The sequence below is a fragment of the Carcharhinus amblyrhynchos genome, chromosome 1 (assembly GCF_965287045.1).
Source record: "Carcharhinus amblyrhynchos chromosome 1, sCarAmb.v2.hapA, whole genome shotgun sequence".
Lineage (NCBI taxonomy): Eukaryota > Metazoa > Chordata > Chondrichthyes > Carcharhiniformes > Carcharhinidae > Carcharhinus > Carcharhinus amblyrhynchos.
Window position 1 is genome coordinate 98,042,997 of NC_137324.1, and position 15,988 is coordinate 98,058,984.

At 42.3% G+C, this 15,988-nt stretch overlaps 1 protein-coding gene across 6 annotated transcripts in view; it reads left to right on the top strand.

The window, feature by feature from the left end:
- Window positions 1-15,988, top strand: part of ppargc1a (peroxisome proliferator-activated receptor gamma, coactivator 1 alpha) — a 615,590-nt gene that overhangs the window by 543,673 nt on the left and 55,929 nt on the right. The window lies entirely within an intron of this gene.

The following is a 15,988-nucleotide window of genomic DNA, read 5'->3' on the forward strand; positions in this document are numbered from 1 at the left end:
CATAATCAAAAAGACTGTATTGGGGCAAACAGTTTGGATGCCATATTGTGTGATTGTTTGATGCAAATAGTGCACGTAATCTTCACTTTAATGAATATATTTAAAAATAATTTGAATATTCTGTTTTTTTTTAACAATACGATGAAGAAGCTGATTACAAAATTTTGTTCAGCGTGCTGTTAAAACATTTGCCAGTTAATCAATGAATTTCCCCTTCCCTACAGATTCATTCCATCAGTAGTCCGTTTTCATAAGCCCCTCACCCCCAGTCACTCTGCAGTCACTCACTTACTGATACACACACACACACACACACACACACACACACACACACACACACACACACACACACACACACACACACACACACACACACACCCCTACCCTCTTCCCAAACTCCCTACTTCTATTTGTTCCTTTGTAGTCTAGTATGATGGCCCCACCAGGGTTATGGCTCTTGCCAGGCAGGATGTATCTACTCAGCAGTCCACAGTCCACTGACCTGTGAGTCAAATTATTGCCTTTTTCAATTGAATAGTGTTTCAGCCAACAACTGCCACCTTGCCAGTTCTCAGGCTCATGCACTGCCACAGCTTCCTGGTGCTCATTGCTTCCCCAATCACAGGTTACTTCTCTCCCACACTTGCTGCTAATAGGTACAGTTGCACCTATTAGCAGAAAGCATGGGAGAGAATCTGTGATTGGAGAACTGTACTGGAGAAATGAAGGGCAACAATCTTTTAAGCAAACAAAATGTTGTTTTAATAATAAACATCATAATATTTTACTTTTTAAATAACCAAATGTTTGCCATAAAAATCTCCTTTTATCAAAGTATTAGTTTCAAGACAAAACTAATGTAAAATTAAATATCCTCGTGCCATTTTTAAGCAGTTAATTAATACAAAGAGCTTTTCACTATTCAAATCAAAAATATTTAGAATTGTGGTTGTTAAGTTTGAGACATGGTGACTGGATGCTACTTCTAAGCAAATGCTCATGCAAATATTCATCAAATCAATCATGGAGGCATAAACTGTATGTTAAATTTTACACAATACATGAAAATTTATTGAATTTGTATTTTTGTTCTGGAAAGATGGAATTTAAGCTCAAGATCAGCCATGATCATATTGAGTAGCAGAGCAGGCATGATGGACCATGTAGTCTACTGCTACTCCCATTTCTTGTGTTCTTATGTAATTGTACATTTCATTAGTACCATAATTTATTCATCATTTCTGGTTCAATGATCTATTGTATAAAAGTCTTGTTGTATAAACTGCGTATTCAATAGGGAGCTATGTAATGAAGGATGCATTCCTCCCTTGAGGCTGACTTACTTATGACTTTGTCATTCCATGCAATCTTTTTGCATAGCTTCCACTGACCACATAAGATGTAGCGCATTTTTCAGCTGAAATATTTCCCCTAATCACTTAGAGTTAAATATGCTTATAAAATGCATTCTATATGCAACATTACATCCAATTTAAGTGATAGAATCAAAATATTCGATATACAATTGGAATAATTTGTGTATGAATTTGAATGCAGTTGAATCTGATAACGGAAGAGCTAGATTATTTGATTAGCTATAATGGCCCATATGTTTTTTCCTGCTCCTTGACTTTTCTTATTCTTGTCTATCTAAATTGTTTTATTACCAAATTGGTCTTTTTTGTGGCTGTGTGAATGTGCACCTGCATTACTGGAACATTGTAGAGCACCTGACCTGAATAATTGGCTAAGTAGAAATCTCGATAATCTAAGAACATAAAAAATAGTGCCTGGAGTGAATCATACAACCCCAAAAGCCTGCTTCAACTTTCAGTATGTTCATGGCTGATCATCAGTTTTAGCTCCACTTTTTCACACACTCCCATTTCCCTTGATTGCCTGAGTGATTAAAGATTGCAGCCTTGAATATACTAAATTATGGAGCATCTAGAACACTAGGGATGGATAATTCCAAAGATTCACAATCACCTGAGTGAAAACGTTTCTCCTGTCTCAAAAAACTGAAATGTTTGACCCCTTACCCAGAGGCGGGTATGTCTTTTAGGTACGTGCATCAAAACTGTGCACAGTACTCCGGTCTGGTCTCGCCAAAGCTCTATACAACTGTAGCAAGATTTTCTTATTCTTGTATTCCAAATCACATGCAATAGGTTCAACATGCCAGTTGCCTTCCAAATTTCTTAATGTATTTGCTTACCATTCTGTCTTCCTTTTATGAAGAAAGCCAAGTCTGTCCAAAGATCAACATTTAAAGGGGCTGGATTTTTTGTGCAACCTGCTTGTGTTTTGCTGTGGCAGAGGTGCCGTGTCATTGGCAGGATCTTCTGGTCCTGTCATTGTCACAGGATTTCCTTTTAAATATTGCCCTCCATGCAGTCCATGGCAGGGATGTGCTGTCAGCGGGTGGACTGAAAGATTCTGCTGTTGTGAATTGCCTTGTAAAGAAATTTTGCATTTTTTAATTCTTATTGCCAAAGTATATAAGAATTTATATACTTTCCCACATGATCCCCCATTTTTTCGCCATGTTGCCAATCACTTAACCTCTTTGCAGCTGTTTTGTGTCCTCCTCACAGCTTACATTCCAACCTAAATTTCTATCATTTGTAAATGTGGATAATTTTATTTTGGTGTCTTCATTTGAGTCCTTAATATAGATTATAAATAACTGAAGCTCTGGTTCTTGCACCACTCCACTAGTGAAATCTAGGTACATGCCATTTAATGCCTCCCCTGCCCCCTTTTATCTAGTCTGCTGCAGGGTAGTTACATCCTCAAAAGCTAACAAATTTTTCAAACACAACTTTCCTTTCACAAAACCGTATTGACTCTACCTTATCACAACGTAATTTTCTAAGTGCGTTGTTAAGACTTTCTTAATAGATTCCAGCATTTTCCTGAAAACTGATGTCAGGCTACTTGACCTGTAGCTCCCTGCTTTCTCTTTTGTTTCTTGAATAATAGCGTTTTGTTTGCTCATTTTGATTCCTTTGGGATAATTCTAGAATTTAAGGAATTTCAGAAAGTCATAACTAGTGTATCCAGTATCTCTGGAGCCACCACTCAGAATTCTAGGATGTAGGCCATCAGCCTGGGGATTTGTCGGCTAAAACTTTTTTCTGCTTATGTTCATTACCTTAGGTTACTTTTTCTTATTAGATCCTTGGTTTGCTTTTGTTTCTGGTATATAATTTGTGACTTCTACTGTGAAGACAGAAACAATGCTGGAAGTTAATACTCCCCCTTGGCCACCCAACCAAATCAGTGGGATTGTCTGGGAGTCAGGGGTCCCTATTATGGGGTGAAATGTTGCAGAATGGAGACTCCGCCGTCTTCCCAATTTCCCCAATTTAGTCTTGAGCAGGAAGGGTTGAAAATGGCTGTTGGAAAGCTGATTAGTGCCGTGCTTTTCATGGGAATAACCCCTTAATTGACATGGAGACTTTTTTGTCCAATTAAAGGTTACAGAGGTGGGAACTGAGGTGGGTCAGAGGATATGTGGACCTCATTTAAACTCACCATTACTGGGGTCAGTATTTGAAAGAATGAAGAAAGCTGTAAGTTTGTGAAAGCATTGGAGTCAAACACTTTGATGAATTCACCCTCCAGTAGACATACTACATAAGGAGCCTCAGGGTGAACGCATCTCCTGAACGTTTGGGATGGCGAGGGCAACGGCAACAGCAGGTGGGGAATGGAGTGTGCTTTGGGCACTTAATTACCCCTCAAAAAGGCTCACACTAAATTGCTGCTCAGAACCTGTCACAATTAAGACATGCAGCTTCTATTGTGTACAGTGCAGCATTCAAGAGTGCATGCTGGTACTGCACACTGATGCAGACTGGATACATGCCACACTATCTAACATGAATGAGTCAGTGCTGCTAGTCACAGTGAAATCTTTGGAGTGGATGCCAGTTCCCTGCCAACTGGTGTCTTCTAGGCATATGGAATTCCTGACAAGAACTGAGGACGTCCTCAAAGGCGTCTTCATCATTCCTTGCCTCCTTGACCTCTCCAACTGAGGAACCATCTGTGCAGCAGATATAAATCATGGGTGCCCTTGCAATGATGCAGGTGCCTCTAGAGAGGAAGCCTGGGAAATTTGGCATGTCAGCTATGACTCTCACCAACTTTTACAGATGCACCATAGAAGGCATTCTTTCTGGTTGTATCACAACTTGGTTTGGCTTCTGCTTTGGCCAAGACTGCAAGGAACTATAAAAGGTCATGAATGTAGCCCAATCCGTTACGCAAGCCAGCCTCCCATCCATTGACACTATCTACACTTCCTGCTGCCTCAGAAAAGCAGCCAGCATAATTAAGGATCCCATGCACCCGTGATATTCTCTCTCCCACCTTCTTCCATCAGGAAAAAGATACAGAAGTCTGAAGTCACGTATCAACCAACTCAAGAATAGCTTCTTACCTGTTGCTGTCAGACTTAACTTGCATTAAGTTGATCTTGCTCTACACCCTAGCTATGAGTGTAACATTACATTCTGTACTCTCTCATTTCCTTCTCTATGAATGGTATGCTTTGTCTGTATAGCATGCAAGAAGCAATACTTCTCACTGTATGTTAATACATATGTCAACAATAAATCAAATCAAATCCCTTCTACCCAGCACATCCACAAAATTGGCCACCGCATGTGGCTCAAGCTCCAGCAGAGATATTTGAGCAGGCTTTCTCCTCTTTCTCTAGGCCACAAGGGGAGCACTCTGTGGGAGTGGCCGAACACGAAGTGGGTCAATAGAGTATCATCTTACCGTCTCCCTTTCTTTGCACTATGTAAATGATGACACTTCAAGCTACAAGTCTATGCTCCTTTTATTCATAGAATTTCTACAGTGCAAAAGAGGCCATTTGGCCCATTGAGTCTGCACCGACTCTTTGACAGAGTATCTTACCAAGGCCCTCTTCCCCGTCCGATCCCTGTAACTCCACACATTTACCATGACTAATCCATCTAACCTAGACACCTTGAACACTAAGTAGAAATTTAGCATGGCCAATTTACCTAACTGCACATTTTTGGAATGTGGGAGAAAACTGGAGCACCTGAAGGAAATCATACAGACATGGGGAGAACGTGCAAACTCCGCACAGTCACCCAAGGCTGGAATTTATCCCGGGCCTCTGGTACTATGAGGCGCAAGTGCAAACCACTGTGTCATTGTTGTAATGTTGTCATGAAAGGTTGTATGAAGTGGTGAAGGTGATTATGGATTCTGTCACAGTGAGGGCAAAACCCCTGGGCAGATATGCATTCTTTGGCAGCAAGAGGTTTGATGTTTCAAGGCACAACTTTAATATATGTGCTAGCACTACCTCAGACTAAATTCCAGCCTATGCACTTCATCCTAGTTCAGAGGGAATCTTATTAAACACTCTGAATCAAATGATCCATAGAACTATAGAAAATTACAGCTCAGAAACAGGCCTTTTGGCCTTCTTGTCTGTGCCGAACCATTTTCTGCCTAGTCCCACTGACCTACACTTGGACCATACCTCTCCACACCCCTCTCATCTATGAACCCGTCCAAGTTTTTCTTAAATGTTAAAAGTGACCCCGCATTTACCACTTTATCCGGCAGCTCATTCCACACTCCCACCACTCTCTGCGTGAAGAAGCCCCCGCTAATATTCCCTTTAAACTTTTCTCCTTTCACCCTTAACCCATGCCCTCTGGTTTTTTTCCCCTAGCCTCAGTGGAAAAAGCCTGCTTGCATTCACTCTATCTATACCCATCAAAATCTTATACCCCTCTATCAAATCTCCCCTCGTTCTTCTACGCTCCAGGGAATAAAGTCCTAACCTATTCAATCTCTCTCTGTAACTCAGCTTCTCAAGTCTCGGCAACATCCTTGTGAACCTTCTCTGCACTCTTTCAACCTTATTTAGATCCTTCCTGTAACTAGGTGACCAAAACTGTACACAATCCCTACTTAACATTCATGGCATCTTGATGAGTGATTTGGGCCCTTGTTGTGCCTCAGCATCTTTTTGAGCAACCCTGTGATCAGAATCCTTTCCCAGCATCTCCTCTTCCACTCAGGCTTCCTCTTCCAGTTTTTCCTCTGATGAGTCATCTATCTCCAGGACATCACCATCTTCATGGGTCGCACCTTTCTACAGGGACATCTTAGGGAAAGTGAAGCAACCACCACAATAACCCCCCCTTTGCAGGAAGGCATTGTAAGGTGCCACCTGGCTGATTCAGGCACTTTAGACATCAGATGGCCTGCTCAGTGGTTGATCTAGTGGGCAGATGGAATTGCTTATAACACTTCTGTATGGGGCTCCCATATAGATAGATGATTAGCTATCCTTTGCACAGAGTATCTGTTGTTCCCGAGTATTCAGCCAGTGACTTTGGGAAGGCAGAGGTGATATTGAACTGTGGCAGTCAGGACTGGTGAAGGGTTAAGGAAAGCTACCACACACGGTGAAAACTTATTGAACTTCGAACATGTGGAAACCTTTTCTATTGATGAATCTGATTAGCTGGTCACTGGATGCTGTTGGTGATTCCCAGGATATGATTTGATTTGATTTATGCTTGTCACATGTATTGGTATACAGTGAAAAATATTGTTTCTTGCATGCTATACAGACAAAGCATACTGTACGTAGAGAAGAAAAGGAGAGGTTGCAGAATGTAGAATGACAGTCTTTGCTAAGGTGTAGAGAAAAATCAACTTAATATAAGTCGGGTCCATTCAAAACTCTGATGGCAGCAGGGAAGAAGCTATTCTTGATTCGGTTGGTACGTGATCTCAGACCTTTGAATTTTTTTCCTTATGGAAGAGGGTGGAACAGAATATGTCCAAGTTGCGTGGGGTCCTTAGTTATGCTGGCTTCTTTTAGAACCACAGAAACCATAGAAAATTACAGCTCAGAAACAGGCCTTTTGGCCCCTCTTGTCTGTATCAAACCATTTTTTGCCTAATCCCACTTTTCTGAGGCAGTGGGGTCAACGGATGGGAGGTTGGTTTGCATGATGGACTGAGCTTTGTTCACAACCCTTTTTTAGTTTCTTGTGGCCTTGAACAGAGAAGAAGCCATATAGAAGCTCTGGAACTAGAAAGGATGCCCAATGATGGTGATGAAAGTCAGTGTTCTCTGTGACTGTGAGGCTACAACAATCATGAACTGAACGTGTTGTCTGGCCGCAGCGAATATGGCATCAGTAACCTGTGTGATATGTAATGTGCTGCTGTTTATGAGATGCCACTGTGGTCCACAGCTGATCTTTGGAAGGAGCCAGATGTGAAGAAGTTCAAGGTCACAATGACTTTTCAGATCATTGGTATGGCACAATGACCAGTATTACATGGTGTGAGATCCTTGGCTTCATGTGCACAGATGTCTGTGACCATCTGCCTGGAGAATCACTGTCTTCTACCACATTAGGTCCCGATCATCCCTGGGTAGCTCTATCTCTGGCAGCAGATCCTGTGTTAAAAGTAAGAGCTCCATTGCCTTCCTGTCACTTTTTCCCCTTAAGCCTTCCTGCTGCTCAAGGTTCCATTCTTTCTGTGGAAGGTGTTGCTGTTTATCTCCACTGGGCCCAAAAACTAATCATCATGCCCCTCACTCTTGCTGTAGCCATTCTTGAGCTTAACTGATTATCTAGCTCTTTTGTTTGCCTTATTCCATGTTCTTATGCCTCCATGATGTCAGGAGTGTGATGATTCCTTGTACTGCCTGACTTATTAAGTGTTTCCACAATATTTAGAGGCTTTTGACACAAAGGCTTTGCCTTTTGCCTCCTCCCTGGCCAACCTGCTTCCGGAAACTTAACATCAGTGCTTGAAGTGCAGTTTGACTCATATTCTTTTTCTTTGGATCAGTGCGAATGAGAAGAGTGTCCGAGTGGTAAACAAGAAACCGTCACGTCAGCTGACTGTTGCAACTGTCAGCTCAAGTTAAGGCACTACATATCCATAAGGATCTGCAAGTGATGAGTCTGTGGGAACATGTGGACATTAACTAGGCATGGGGGAAGGATCACACATGTGCCTATTCCCTGGAGGATGTGCTCATTGATGAGTTCTACTTCAGAGGACTCAGATGAAGGGCAGCACATCGGAAAGGTTTGATGAGCATGCATACAGAGACGCTTGATGCATTGTCGACAATGTCTGTTGTCACTGTCGAGGAGCATGCAGGATCCCAGTTCCAATTTGTCATCCGGCTTTGCGCAGAGGTTAGAGGCCATCCTTTATAGCACGAAAGTAGTAAGCATTGTCATTACAGCACTTGCAGACCCAGCCATGATGCAGCATCTGGTGGTTGATGTCTCAGCTTCCATTGCAATACAGGGAGAAGTCACCCAATGTCTTAGTGCTGCAGTTGAAACTCTCATTGATTCATGCAATCCATGCCCATTGGTTTTCAGGCTCAGACTGCTACTATCGTGGTTGCAGTTATCAGAGCCCAAAGTGGCATGTACTGTAGCAATCTATTCTCCAGCGGATTATTAGGATTACTGAAACATGGTACCAGGTGAATGCTAATGGTCCATGATGCATGAATTTGCTGTGCTTTCTCAGTATGATAGCATTCATGGGATAAGTGTGCACCTGCATGTCAGCTCCATTACAGGGTGGGCAGTTTAAGCAACAGTTTTTGTGCAGTCAGACCACTTCAGTAAGTAAACATGGATCATGCCTCTCAGAGGAGGAATGAATCAAGGGGCACCCAGTCTCAAGTAGCAATCCAAGAGTGAAGTCACTGATCCAAGAATTCTTTGATTGACAGGTTTTAAGGTAGGAAGAAAGTATTTTAGTTTTGATAGGTACAGTATTATAAGTTAGACTTTTTTTTGCTGTGGTGATTGGGCTCTCTAGTGTAGTAATCTGAAGTGATTTTAAATGACCAGAGTTTTTGTAAAATAAAAACAAAACTTTCAGCTGCTGCCAAAAGCCCCCACCTGTCCTTCGATGACTTTGATTAACAGGACACCTGACATAGCTTAGATACAAAAGATAAACATAGAATTTAAAGTCTCAAAAGAACTTGCAGTTAACATTTCCTGGAGTTTGATGTTATAGCTGAGCTCATTATAAATGACCAAGGAGACCAAGGAGAAAGAAGTGACAGTCATCACACAGAAATTTCCATACAAAGATGTAAGCATCATGATCAAAATTAAACATGATAAACTGTTATAGTTGTTGGATTAATGATTCTAGGTGTATAAATTGTTACATAATTACAAAATAGGACAATAAATATTCACTATTTTATAACCTGCCAGTAAGTTAAGAGTGGGATGTGTAGATGAAAATTGCTAAGGGGGTTGATTGGAAAATGGGAAGTTTAAGTACATTGTCATCCATTCAGAACAACCCCCATTACTTCATCTCTTTTTTCTTATATTACAGGATTTTCACCTCCACATTCCACCTGGAATGTGGAGGCGAAGTCGGAGTAGAGAAGGAGGTAGAAGGGGGGGAGGGGTAGCATTATTAGTCAAGGATTGTATCACAGTGTCAGAGAAGAAGTTTGATGAGGACTTGTCTGTTGAGGTAGTATGGGCTGAGATTAGAAATAGGAGAGGAGAGGTCACCCTGTTGGGAGTCTTTTATAGACCTCCTAAAAGTTCTAGAGAGGTTGAGGAAAGGATTGCAGAGACAATCCTGGATAGGAGTGAAAGTAATAGGGTAATTGTTATGGGGGACTTTAACTTTACTAATATTGATTGGAATCGCTATAGCTGTAGCTCATTAGAGGGGTCAGTTTTTGCACAAAGCGTGCAGGAAGGTTTTTTGACTCAGTATGTAGATAGACCAACTAGAGGTGAGGCTATATTGGATTTGGTGCTGGGAAATGAGCCAGACCAGGTGTTAGACTTGGAAGTTGGTGTGCATTTTGGTGATAGTGACCACAATTCGGTTACGTTCACCTTAGTGATGGAAAGGGATAGACTGGAACCTCAGGACAGTAGTTTTAGCTGGGGGAAGGATAATTATGAGGCTATTAGGAGAGAATTGGGAAGCATAGGTTGGACTAGGAGACTACAGGGGCTGGGAACATCCGAAATGTGGAGTTTGTTCAAGGAGCAGCTACTGCGAGTCTTTGATATGTATGTCCCTGTCAGGCAAGGAGGAAATGGTCAAGCAAGGGAACCGTGGTGCACTAAAAAAGTTGTTTCACTGGATAAAAGGAAAAAGGAGGCTTATGTCAGGATGAGACTTGAGGGCTCAGGTAGTGCACTGGAAAGCTTTAGATTGGCTAGGAGGGAGTTAAAGAGTGAGTTAAGAAGAGCTAAAAGAGGACACGAGAAGACTTTGGCTGATAGGATTAAGGAGAATCCCGAGGCGTTCTATAGATATGTTAAGAACAGAAGATTGGTTAGGGCAAGATTAGGGCCAGTTAGAGACAGCAGTGGGAAGTTATGTGTGGAACCGGAAGAGATTGGAGAGGCATTGAACCAATATTTCTCTTCGGTATTCACGCAGGGAGACATAAATGTAGCTGTGGAGAACACTGGGTTACAGGGTTGTAAACTGGATAGTATTGCAGTTGATAAGGAGGATGTGCTAGATATTCTTGAGGGTTTGAAAATAGATAAGTCCCCTGGGCCGGATGGGATTTACCCTAGGATTCTCTGGGAGGCAGGAGAGGCGATTGCAGAGCCTCTGGCTCTGATCTTCAGGTCGTCGTTGGTCACAGGTATAGTGCCAGAGGATTGGAGGATAGCGAATGTTGTCCCATTGTTTAAGAAGGGGAACAGAGACTTCCCCGGGAATTATAGACCGGTGAGTCTTACTTCTGTTGTGGGCAAAGTTTTAGAAAAAATTATTAGGGATAGGATTTATAGTTATTTAGAGAGTAATGTATTGATTGGAGATAGTCAGCACGGTTTTGTGAAGGGTAGGTCGTGCCTTACTAACCTTACTGAGTTTTTTGAGAAAGTGACCAAAGAGGTGGATGGGGGTAAGGCAGTTGACGTATATATGGACTTTAGTAAGGCGTTTGATAAGGTTCACTGTGGAAGGCTTCTGCAGAAAATGCAGATGTATGGGATTGGGGGTGATTTAGTTAATTGGATCAGGAATTGGCTAGCAGATAGGAGACAGAGGGTGGTGGTTGATGGTAAATATTCATCATGGAGTTCGGTTACAAGTGGTGTGCCTCAGGGATCTGTTTTGGGGCCACTGCTGTTTGTAATTTTTATAAATGATCTGGATGAGGGTATAGTTGGTGGATCAGTAAATTTGCTGATGACACCAAAGTCGGAGGAGTGGTAGACAGTGAAGACGGGTGTCATAGTTTACAGAGAGACTTGGACAAGTTGCAGAGCTGGGCCGAGAGGTGGCAGATGGAGTTTAATGCGGAAAAGTGTGAGGTAATTCACTTTGGCAGGAATAACAGATGTGTAGAGTATAGGGCTAACGGTAGGACTCTGAATAGTGTTGATGAACAGAGGGATCTAGGTGTATGTGTACATAGATCCCTGAAAGTTGGGAATCAAGTAGATAAGGTAGTTAGGAAGGCATACGGTGTCTTGGCGTTTATTGGTAGGGGGATTGAATTTAGGAGCCGCAACGTCATGTTGCAACTGTACAAAACTCTGATGCGTCCGCACTTGGAGTATTGTGTGCAGTTCTGGTCCCCACATTATAGGAAGGATGTGGAGGCATTGGAGAGGATGCAGAGGAGGTTTACCAGGATGTTGCCTGGTATGGAGGGAAGGTCCTATGAGGAGAAACTGAGGGATTTGGGGTTGTTTTCGTTAGAAAGAAGGCGGCTGCAAGGGGACCTTATTGAAACATATAAGATGATTAGAGGTTTAGATAGGGTGGACAGTGATAGTCTTTTTCCTCGGATGGAGAAAGCGAGCACGAGGGGGCATAGCTTTAAATTAAGGGGTGGTAGATATAGGATGGATGTCAGAGGTAAGTTCTTTACCCAGAGGGTGGTAAGGGATTGGAATGCCCTGCCTGCTGCAGTTGTAGATGCGCCTAGTTTGGAGGCGTTTAAGAGATCCGTGGATAGGTTTATGGATGGAAAGGGATTGGTTTAAGGTGAGAGGGTCATTGCTTTTTTAATTGGTCGGCGCAACATCGTGGGCCGAAGGGCCTGTTCTGCGCTGTAATGTTCTATGTTCTATGGATAAGTGTTGATCACTTACTATATGCAGAAAATACTGCACAAAACCTGACTGAATGATAATTTTTGCTAGTTTAAACCTATGTTCCATGTTCTATTTCCATTCTTCAATTTAAAGTGACATTCTGAATTAATATTTTGCCTAATATTCATTTGTATATCCAAATAATATCATCCCTCAGCCTGAAGAAACTCTGGTTGCTAATCTGGACATAAGGTTAAGAACCATTTATCTCAGCAGAGAGTTGTGTTGAAGTTTTGATTGACATTTTTAAGAAGTTATTAAAGGATTATTTATCTTTGTTATGGTTAGTGAAATAGACATTTGTTTTTAGCAACAGATTGACCACTTGAGGGAATTAACATTTTTTGGAAGGGTTTCATGAATGAGAGCTTGTTTTTAGCATCAAGTGCAATTCGGTGAGAGTGCCAATAAATTGTGAGAGCTTTATTTTTTTTCATCTCCACACAGTTCATAGGTACTTCCCGTAATGGAATCTGGATGAATGGCGATGGATGAAACATGGAAATGAAATTTTTCAACTCAACCTTGCCAGCTCTCCCATTATAATCCAGGTCTTGTTGTCTAACAGGCCCTGTGAGATCTAAAATGACAGATAGACACCATATTGGTCTTAGACACTGATTGATGTAACAATCTGGCCACGTTGCGTGCTTCTGATGCATGTATGGCATAACTCTTGGCATGTGTCTGAAGAGGCCAGAATTGGATTAGCTGCAATCTTCAGTCTCAGAACTCCCATAGTTCCAAAACCAGCAATGCTATAGTGTCCAGATTAGCAACCAGAGTTTCTTCAGGCTAAGGGATGATATTATTTGGATATACAAATGAATATTAGGCAAAATATTAATTCAGAATGTCACTTTAAATTGAAGAATGGAAATAGAACATGGAACATAATTTTTGCTAGTTTAAACCTATCATTCAGTCAGGTTTCATGCAGCATTTTCTGCATATAGTAAGTGATCAACACTTATCCAGGTGGAATGTGGAGGCGAAAATCCTGTAATATAAGAAAAAAGAGATGAAGTAATGGGGGTTGTTCTGAATGGATGACAATGTACTTAAACTTCCCATTTTCCAATCAACCCGCTTAGCAATTTTCATCTACACATCCCACTCTTACCTTACTGGCAGGTTATAAAATAGTGAATATTTATTGTCCTATTTTGTAATTATGTAACAATTTATACACCTAGAATCATTAATCCAACAACTATAACAGTTTATCATGTTTAATTTTGATCATGACGCTTACATCTTTGTATGGAAATTTCTGTGTGATGACTGTCACTTCTTTCTCCTTGGTCAAATATTTAAGTATGATTTTCTGATGTTTTATTAATTATTCATTATGTTTCTTATTCACAAATTAATTGATGTAGAACTCTTCTTCCTGAATCACACATTAAGAAAAACTAATTACATTCTGGCAAAAAAAATCTTTCAAATCAAACAGCCCTGATATTCTCACCACAATAGAAACTGTATTCTCAGCCACCACTCCCCTCCCCACATCCCTCATCTCCAGGATCTTGTACAATACTTATTCTCCACAGATGTCATTCAGTGGCTCACTTGCTGGGAAGAAAAAGTGAGAAAAATTAAGGGGAAATGGAGCAAGTAATTTTGAAATAGAGAGAGGAAAAGAAGAGAGAAAAACAGATGTGAAACAGACAAATACTCATGAAAAAGAGATAAATAAATGACAGAAAATGCAAGAGGATAGACACCTATAGAAATTATTAACAAATTGGCAGAAAGTCTTGTATGAAACCTTTCTCTGGAATTGTCATATCAGTCATTGAATTTTGAGCTGTAGTTTCTGTGATATCTGTTGCAACAGTGAATGTTAATATCTCAACTGTCAGTGGAACTATCATAGCTCAATTCTACCCTTATTCATGACCACACATCCCTGAACTAGCAAGCTTTATTCAGGATAGTTAAAAGTGAAACCATAGATGCTTTTCCTGTTCATTTGTATGATCTTATTCACACTCACACAGTTGGTGATATGATTGATATCTTTGTACCGCATGAATGCAAAACAACAGAAAAACAGGCTTGACAACTTTTCATTGTCACTGATAGCTCTTTAAGAACGCTTTCCTTGCTCCCAATCTCTCGAAAAAACTTGAAAAGAAACTTCATTAGATTTGAGCATTTAAAAAACATTTGATTAACTTCAAATTGATTGAAAAAAGATCAATTGTCTACCACTTTGAAATAAAATGGAGAAATGCACAACAAACGTGCTGTTCTTTTAGTGCAGTGCTCGGTGTCGAAGCACAGTGCAAGTTGTTGCAGCGCGATACTCGACATCGCAGCACGTTGCTCGGCGTTGAAGCGCAGTACCCACAGAGCTTGGCGTCAAAGCGCTGTGCCTGGCTTCGAAGCATGACGCTTGCAGTGCTCACAGTGCTCGGTGTCGAAGCGCAGTGCCTGGCATTGAAGCACAGTGTTCAGCATCAAAGCGCAGTACTCACAGTGCTGGGTGTTGAGGTGCAGTGTTGTGCATCAAGGCGCAGTGCTGGGCATTGAAGCGCAGCGCTGGGCATCAAAGTGCAGTGCTCCGATGGTGAGCACCGCGCTTCGATGCTGAGAATTGCGGGCACTGTGCTTCAACTGCAAGCACAGCATCGAAGCACAGTGCCTGCTGTTCTTGGCGTTGAAGCGCAGTGTTCACAGTGCTCAGAGTTGAAGCGCAGTGCTAGGTGTCGAAGTGCAGTAGCTTGGCACCAAAGCGCAGTACCCGGTGTCAAAGTGCAGTGCCCGGCATTGAAGCACAATGTTCAGCGTCAAAGCGCAGTGCTCACGATGCTTGGTGTCGAAGCACAGTGCCCACAGAGCTAGGTGTCAAAACGCTGTGCCCAGCTTCGAAGCACGATGCTCGCAGTGCTCACAGTGCTCGGTGTCAAAGCGCGGTGCTTACAGTGCTTGGTATTGAAGCGCAGTGCTCGCAGTGCTCAACATCGAACTGCTGTGCTCAGTGTCAAATTGCATGCTCAGCGTTGAAGCGCAGCGCTCAGCATCAAAGCGCAGTTCCCGCAGTGCTCAGCGTCGAAGCGCAGTGCTCGGCGTCAAAACACAGTGCCCAGTGTCGAAGCACAGAGCTCGCTGTGCTCAGCGTCGAAGCACAGTGCTTGGTGTCGAAGCGCAGTGCTCACAGTGCTCAGAGTCGAAGCGCAGTGCCCGGCGTCAAAGCGCAGTGCTCACGGTGCTTGGCATCGAAGCGCAGTGCTTAATATCAAAGTACAATGACACCATTTTACAGAAACATATCTTCAACATGGTGTTGGACAAGAGATAAGCACAGAAAGTGGTTTTTAACTGGCGCGTGGAATTTATGGTGGTATTAAGGTGTGGTGATATAGAAAACAGGGCAGCTGCCCACCCCACCTTCTTCCCATCCATCCCCTCCCCAGCTCACCCCGATGATAGGGGGGAGGGGTGGTTGGGTACTGAAATTGGCAGCACGCCTGTCATGTTTAAATAAATAATTAAAGATTATAGTTAGGCCTGTTACCAAGCCAGTTGACCCTAATAGTACACTGCTCGTGCCATAAAACACTTGGTGTGGGCAGATGAGTGGGACCAGGCAGCCTGGCTTTTTTAAGGGGAGTCTGCAAAAGGCAGAAAGGAACATGGGGTTCTGTCATCAGGAGCTGTCCTTTGAGGATTGTCAGGTGGCTCACCTAAGATCAATCCCCCACTTCCTATTCCTAACTCCTCCAGCCTTAAACCCAATCCCTGAATATCCCTGCCCATCATCTTGACCATCCAAAAACCTCCCTGCCCGAGACTTTGGACTGATC